Genomic DNA, 8,311 nt, shown 5'->3' on the forward strand with positions numbered 1-8,311 from the left:
AAATGTCAGTTCCTTGAAAGCAGAGATCCTGTTCCCACTTTGTCTTTAGTACTCAGCTCAATGCCTGCATAGAGCATACACTCACTAAGTAGTTGATGAATAATATGTGGATAACAGAATAAACCTTCAAGACTTGGGCAAGTAGGATTTGAATATACAATTAAGGCAACTCAATTCTGTCAGAGCTAGCTGTTTTAAGTAAAAGCACATGGTTGGAAAAGCAAGACTGAGTCAGCAAGAATGGGCAGTCCAATGTACCTGAAGGATAAGATGCATGAAGAAAAGTTGGATGAGAGAGAAATGAAGTGGGTAGTACAACCCCAATTGAGACTGAAGGTAATAACACCAATTTGGGGACTGAAAATAATGCATGTCAACTAAAGAAGATCTAAGCCTGGGTATGGACAGATGAAAAGGAAACAAATTATGACCTAATACCTAGTAAAAAGAAAGAACTGTTCTCACTTTGACAGCACATATATTAAAATTAGAATGATGCAGAGATTAGCATAGCCCTTGCACCAGGAGGACATATGAATTCATGGAGTGTCCATTTAAAAAAAAAAAAGAAGAAGAAGAAAAACAGCTAGGATGTATTGACTGAGTTGAGAGAGACTGCAAAGAAGTGTGAAAATTCAAGGATGGCCAAGCCTTCAAGTATAGATAACAGAAAATAATAGTTTAGATAACAGAAAATATAGCAGTGTCTTTTCAACATTGCATGGGGACTTAATTTTGGGAGAGAAATTATGAGTTAGATTTTAATTTTAAACTTAGATTTTTGAGCATCAAATAGGAAATTTCAAGGAGAAAATGTGAGATGCTAAGATAGACCACTGGAAGATCAGAATTAGACATATCTTCTCATGGAACACATGAGTCAGAGCTTTGTGCTGAATCCAAAAGAGTAAGTCTGAGTTGTAGTGAATATCCATAACATTGAGGGAAACTGGAAAGAAGAAGAAAAGACCAAGGAGAGAATGAGGAAGAAAGTCAGGATGCTGCAGCATTAAGGTGGCTAATGTGCCATTTTAAAACAGGGGCAGATAACATTGCAAATACTACTAGACAATGAAGAAGAAGGAAGACATGAGCACCAGCAAATATGAGCTCCATGGAATACATTGATTACATTTGAGAATGTAATTCAGGCATGAGAATAATGAAAATAAACGAATAATCAGAATCTAAGACTAAAATAACCTAATTTGTAGATTGCATAGCTAGATGTTGACTTTTTTAAAAAATTATTTTTCAACATCTCTTTAAACCTGCTGTACCCAAAATGGTAGCCACCAGCCACGTATGTCTGAGTTTAAATTAATATTAATTAAATTAAGCTAAATTAAATTAAATAAAAATTCACTTCCTCATTCATGCCAGCTACATTCCATGAGCTCCATAGCCACACATGGCCAGTGGCTATCATATTGGATAATGCAGAGTTAGCATATTTCTCTGATCTCAGAAAGTTCTGATAGACAGCATTGCTCTGGACCACAGCCTTTTGAAAGTATGCAAATTAACTACTAATTTCCCTGAAATGTGTTTGTACTATAATGAAAAAATTGATTTATCCTTTTTACTTCTTGAGTAAGCAAAGTGCATGTGTACACACACACACAGACACACACGCACACCATTTTACCATGAAATATATAAATGAAAAACAGAAACCAACCTGCACAGAACCATAATAATTGATTACAAATCCCTAGAAATACTACATAACTGGTAAAAGTCTCCTTTTTGAGTTGTCTTTCTTGACACACCAACATGTCAAGCATTTTCAATAAACACATTTCACAGATGGGTTTCACAGATGGACAGACTGAGGCCTAATGTGAAGAGCAGTTATGGAAAACAGTTATGAGGAACGTCAGGTGCCCCAGTGTATTTCTCTCCCCGAGTATGCTCTTCTCAATGGCCAGAATTCAGTCGTCTTCCTCACCGTCAACTTCCAGAAACAGCATTTCCTCTGATATTTCTGACAGGTGTCTAAAACTTCTCCCAAAGACTATGTCAAATGCTGGCTGAGAAATTACCCATGGACTAGATACCTCCTATTAAATGTGTACTATGCATGTAGGTGGGTATTTCATCTGTCACAATTATCCACCACAGTATTATAGCATACAAGTGCCCTCGAATATCCAGTTTTTATTTTTTTTCTGCCAAGGAACCAAATGAACATTCTTTTAAAAGAAATCTTCAGTTCCCCTCTCTGTTCACAACACGTTTACTACTGATTTTTATTTGCATGTGCTTAAGAATGTCACATCCATACATGCATCCAAAGTGAATTCCTGCAACTCATAAAAATATACCTGAATAGGAGGCCATGTATTTTGAAGATATAAGAAAGATGATAAATATGGCAGAAGAACTGAGATTAATTCCACTTCCCCAACTTCCCACAATGGGAGACTGGATGTTTCTGGCAGGCAACACCCAAAAAAGTTCTGTACGGCATTTTAACAACTTATGAGGATAAAGGTGATCAATTATACTGGGTAAATTTCTAACTATACTCTTGGTTACTTTTTGAAAATTTCTCCTTTTTATCCATTGTGTTGATGGCACTACACCCACCCAGATCTTTCTGACAGGTGTCAAAACCTCTCCCATGGGATATGTCAAATGTTGGCTGAGAAATTACTCATGGACCAGATCCATCCTATTAGATGTGTACTTTGTATGTAGATGGATATGTGTACAGTGAGTAGCCAAAGGGAATAGCTTCACAACTCACTGGAATTCTTACCTAAGTGAGAATTCTTACCTAATTGGTCAAAACTGTTCCCAACCAACCCGTCTGATGGCTCATATGATGATTCTCCTAAAATTTCTAAGTTAGTACTTCCCAAGCTCTCCCTTCTTTCATTCAAATAACTCATGAAATTCAACAACTTCTAAAAAGTGTTTGCATTAGTCAATGGGTTTAGCAAATTGATTTTCTTCATCTCTAACACCCAATTCCTGCCATTTCCATCCAGGTCAAACCTCAAGTATCATTTCCACAATGAGGTCTTGCTTGGTCATCTCCTACACCATTAACTGTCACTAACTCACTGTCACATCATCTTGTTTAATTTTAATTATAGCACTCACCGTAGAAGAATTTGTCTTTCTATAGGTTTATGTTTATTTAAAGTGTGTTTTTCCCAAAAATGGTTGAACTTCATGAGAGTAAGGCTTTGTCCATTTTGCTTACCACACTGTATCTGGCACATTATAGGTAGTCAAACATTTATTGAATGAAATCCAATCAAGCCTCTATACCTACATTCCAGTGTACAGTAAATTCAAAGCATAGAGGTACACATTAAGTGACACCAAAAGAAAATAATCAGGCCAATGAAGAATGTGAGTGATCCTACATGATAACTGACCTGAAATACTTAAAACGTCAACATTATGGAGAAAACAAAGTAGAATAACTATTCTAGATTAAAAGAAACCAAAGAAACAGAAAAACAAAATGATTGGTATGAATCCTTGACTACTGCACATGGAGGGAAAAACACATACTTAAGAAAAATGCAGATATTTGAGAAGAATTTGGATATTTTATGGTTCCTAGAATTACTGTTATTTTCTTAGAAATCATAATGGCATTGTGGTAATTTAGGCAAATGTCCTTATTCTTAAGAGATCTATGCTGAATTATTAACATCTGCAACTTAAGCTTTCAAATGGACTAGAAAATAATGTGTGTGTGCATTTGTGTGTGTGTTTAAAGAGAGAGAGAAAAAGGAAAAATTATATGGTGTTTACTGTACTTGCCTTCTGACTTATTCGCATTTTTTCTGTTTTTTGTTTGTTTGTTTTTGAGACGGAGTCTCGCACTGTTGCCCAGGCTGGAGTGCAGTGGCGCAATCCAGGCTCACTGCAACCTCCAACTCCCAGGTTCAAGCGATTCTCCTGCCTCAGCCTCCCAAGTAGCTGGGATTACAGGCACCTGCCACCACACCCAGCCTATTTTTTGTATTTTTTTAGTAGAGATGGGGTTTCACTATTTTGGCCAGGCTGGTCTCAAACTCCTAACCTCATTATCCATCTGCGTCAGCCTTCCAAAGTGCTGGGATTACAAGCATGAGCCACCACGCCCGGCCTATTCACATGTTTTATTATGAATATTTTCAAAGTTGGAAAAAATAGCATTTCTATAAATGACTCGCTAGAAGAAAGATGGTTATTTCCTATTGATTCCAGCCTACCTAATACCCAATGTTCAGGACCCACTCTTCCTCCAATGCCTTACAAGAATGTTTATTTACACTTATTTAATAATCTGAGCCATCTGTTGTTGACTGTTAGTTGTATGTCCTTGATATCATGTGGTTCAATGATACTCCTTCACAGAATAAGAGCCCAGATACCAAGGATCATGTCAATCAGTGCATTTCTAATGCCTACAGTGTCAAGCACAGAAAGATGACAAATTATTCTGGAGAACAAGTATATGTAGATCAACTACCCATTTGTGTATGAGTATCAAATAGAAATGTTGAAAATAGTCCCAGGAGAGATGGCCATGACAGGAAACGTAATTTACATTTTCAAAAGAAATAAATCTGGTTCAGTTACAAAAGGCATACCTTGAAACTTTTGACAAGGGCCTACCACTAACATCATGGTAACTGAAAAGAACATCTTGCAGGGCCAAATATCGTATATTCCAGCCAATTAATTTCTTATTTCCTTTGACTTTTCCACATTGTCCAAGAGAATGTAAGTTTTAAGAGAGGAAGAGTTTGTTCATATTGTTCATATTGCTGTATTATCAGTGCCTAAAACTTATTGGATACTCAGTAAATATTTGTTGAATGAAGTAATGAATTGAATTTCTGTAGAACGATGGTTTTCCCACTTTAGCATACATCAGAATCACCTGGAGTACTTGCAAAACCATTGATTGCTGGACCCCACTCTCAGAGATTCTGATTCAGTACTTCTGGGGTGGAGCCCACCCCAGAGCCCAAGGATATGCATTTCTAACAAGCTACTAAGTGACACTAAAGTTACTGCCCTGTGGATCACCTTTTGAGAAAAACTTTTATAGAAAATAGCTCTTCGAACTTTCCCCTTGCCTCAGATAGATGCTGCTTCAGAGAAGAACACAGTACTGCCCAGTCCTTTTGTATAAGATACTTAATGTACTAGGTTGTTTATATGACAAATAATCTGATGGCATCATAGAAACATTTAAAGTTGATTTAGACTACTCAAAATTCAGGCACTTCCCATCAATCAAACCCATTATTTACCATAGATGTTTTTTTCCTATAGATATTTTTATTCCTAGGGGAAGCTGGCATTCCATATTACCAGCTCAGCATACTACTCTTTGAGCTCATATTTGTGCATTTGGAAGAAGGCTGGGAAATATTCACTATCTCTCTGCAGCACAATTGTTCCATGAAGCATGTCTGCCCCCAGAGAAATCAGGTGTCTCATGCACTGCACAAATTTATGTTAAAGAAAGTCTGTTTACAAGAGACGAATATGTAACCCAAATTTATCTCCCTGTGACAACTTCTGAATCTGAAAATTTCCAACTTCTCCCCTTGTGAGTTGCTTGAAATTGCTGTTTTTCAAGTCAAGAACACCTGTTTAGTGTTTTTCTCCTCGCCCTCCCTGGTAAATGGAGCCTCTAGGAAAATAGATCTGAAGGTTTTAATGAATGAGAAACACAAAGTATTGACAGATTTCAGCACATTATACCACCCTTACCCTGTCCCCCTAATGAGGTAAGATCAAAAAGGAAGAAAACAGTTGTGATATTAGGCTCTGGAGTTTGTTTTTAAACTGCTGCAATTGAGCTCGGGTTGAATATCCTTCTACTGGGTACAGTCATAAGCAATTTGCACAATGCTGTGAAATGCCATATACAGACATGACTTCGGTAACTGAACAACTAAAGGTTTGATGTTCAGCATTAGGCACCCTTCCAAATAACTTTCCATCTCAACTATATAGCACTCTAGCAATCAACACTCCACTTGTACCTTTACTGCTGGGTCGGATCTAACCACAAAACAAAAAGCAAACAATAAAAAAGCCTGAGTCACTTATTGCATCTTTTTCTAACTCAGTAGTTATTGAGTATCTAGCTTATACAAAGTACAAATCCTAAAAAACAGAAAAGGAAAACATTAATTATGGATAGTTGATATGAAATATCAGTGAAGCCTTCATAATTATATAACCTTTATTCACTGATAGGTAGTTAAAAAGCACCTACTTTGTACAAGTAACTGACTAAGGTGCAAATATTTATTTGATGGTTAGTAAAGCTGCCACAGTCCCTATATATCTTTGTGAATTTTTGTCAGTGAGACAAACAAGCAGGTCAGCAAATAAATGGCTATGTAATTACAAGTTAGGAAAAGTACACGAAAAGACAAACAGAAGGCCTTTGATTCGGCCAGCATTTGCTGTGCAGCTGCAATAAGTCAGGTCCTGTGGCTTGAAAGATACATGAATTTTGAGAACCAGATAAAGTAAAATTAAAGAAAAAAGAGAGAATGGTAGTCTATGTAGAGTGAGTAACATAAGGAAATGTACAGGGTAGAAAAATCACAGGTGAGTCATCAAACTGAAATGAGATCTGAATTCTATTACAACAGCATGAGTTTTATATCCTAGCACAGAGTTCTAAAAATTGGGGTTTAAAAAGCAACCAATGTATCGACATAGAAAGAACATGTCAAAAGCATCTAGTTTCATTGTTCTTTTTTCATTGACATATAATATTAGTACATATTTTGGGGTTACATGTGATATTTTGATACACGCATGCATGTGTAATGGTCAAATCAGGGTATTTAAGACATCTGTCATCTTGAACATTTACCATTTGTGTTTTAAATGTTTCACATCTTCTAGCTATTTTGAAATATGTAATATATTGTTAACTCTAGTCATCTTACTGTACTGCCAAACACTAGACCTAATTCCTTCTATCTAACTGAATGTTTGTATCCATTAACCAACCTCTCCTTCAATCCCCTTATCCCCCAGCGCTTCCCAGACTCTGGTAATTATCATTCTACTCCCTACTTCATGAGATCAATTCTTTCAGCTCCTGTATATGAGTGAGAACATGCAATATTTGCTCTTCTGTGCCTGGATTATTTCTCTTAACCTAGTAACATCCAATTTCATCCATGTTGCTGAAAATGACAGTATTTCATTACCTAAGTTTTTGAAATATAAAAATTGAAATGGCTTTTTATTTGATATATATTTCAGATGGACATGAATCACCAACAGATACATATAAGGAATCTTGAGAGAGAGGGCCATTTCTCTGAACTTGGCTTTCACTTTCAGCCCTTACATAGCCACCTTCAGAAGTTATTGATATGGGTAATTTTAATTAGTAGCATTCTTACATACTTTAAATAATAAGATGAAGACTCATCAAGAACATCTTACGTATCACCCAGATGTTTGTTGGTTATCTGAAAGGAGCATACTTAAAGGAGTTATACAGTTGTCAAATTAAAGATGAGTTATATGTTTTACTTTTATAGAAAATATATTTCAAATTTGCAAGTATTTTCTAGGATAACAATAGATTATTCTCACATATGCCTTTTCTGCCTCTTCCTGGTAAATATAAATATTTTCATACCTAAGAAAGTAAAAAAAAAAAAAAAAAAAGAAAAGAAAGTACAGCTCTTGGGATAGAAAAAAAGCTACGGAGAGAATATTTAGAATATCAGTGTTTGGAAAACTCCTTCCATTTTTAAAAAAAAATTGTTACTAAAAATGACTTAAGTATATGATGTATTCAAAAAAAGTCACACTTAAATTTAGAAATGAATTTTTCTAGTCTATAGAACTCTTCTAAATGAAGAGTTTCAGATGGTTTGAAGTGTTTATTAATATGTAACACTTGAATAATTAATTTGCAAGAAAACCTGTTAATATTAAGGAAGGCAGAAATTTAGGTGTCAAATTTCAGCCAAAAAAGAAAAAATTTTCACATAACTGGCAAAACATTCAAAATTGAGTGTCATGATTTGTTGCAGTAACAATATATTCTCTCATATGTATTTTCTGAGGGAACTTCTAAAATTATAACACAGCAAATAATTTGGACTTAACTCCAAAATATTCAATTTATTAAATCAAAATGTTAAGCTAGGATTTTTATAATATAATCAAGTATAACTTCATGATACTATCATGGAAAATATTAATTGAATTATAAATTTAAAAATTTTAATCTTTTTTTATTATACTTTAAGTTTTAGGGTACATGTGCACAACGTGCAGGTTAGTTACATATGTAAACAAG

At 35.3% G+C, this 8,311-nt stretch overlaps 1 pseudogene; it reads left to right on the forward strand.

The window, feature by feature from the left end:
• Window positions 1-457: 457 nt before the first annotated feature.
• On the forward strand, window positions 458-558 carry LOC129487049 (uncharacterized; annotated as a pseudogene).
• The last annotated feature ends 7,753 nt before the right edge of the window (window positions 559-8,311 follow it).

This window comes from Symphalangus syndactylus, chromosome 7 (assembly GCF_028878055.3).
Source record: "Symphalangus syndactylus isolate Jambi chromosome 7, NHGRI_mSymSyn1-v2.1_pri, whole genome shotgun sequence".
Lineage (NCBI taxonomy): Eukaryota > Metazoa > Chordata > Mammalia > Primates > Hylobatidae > Symphalangus > Symphalangus syndactylus.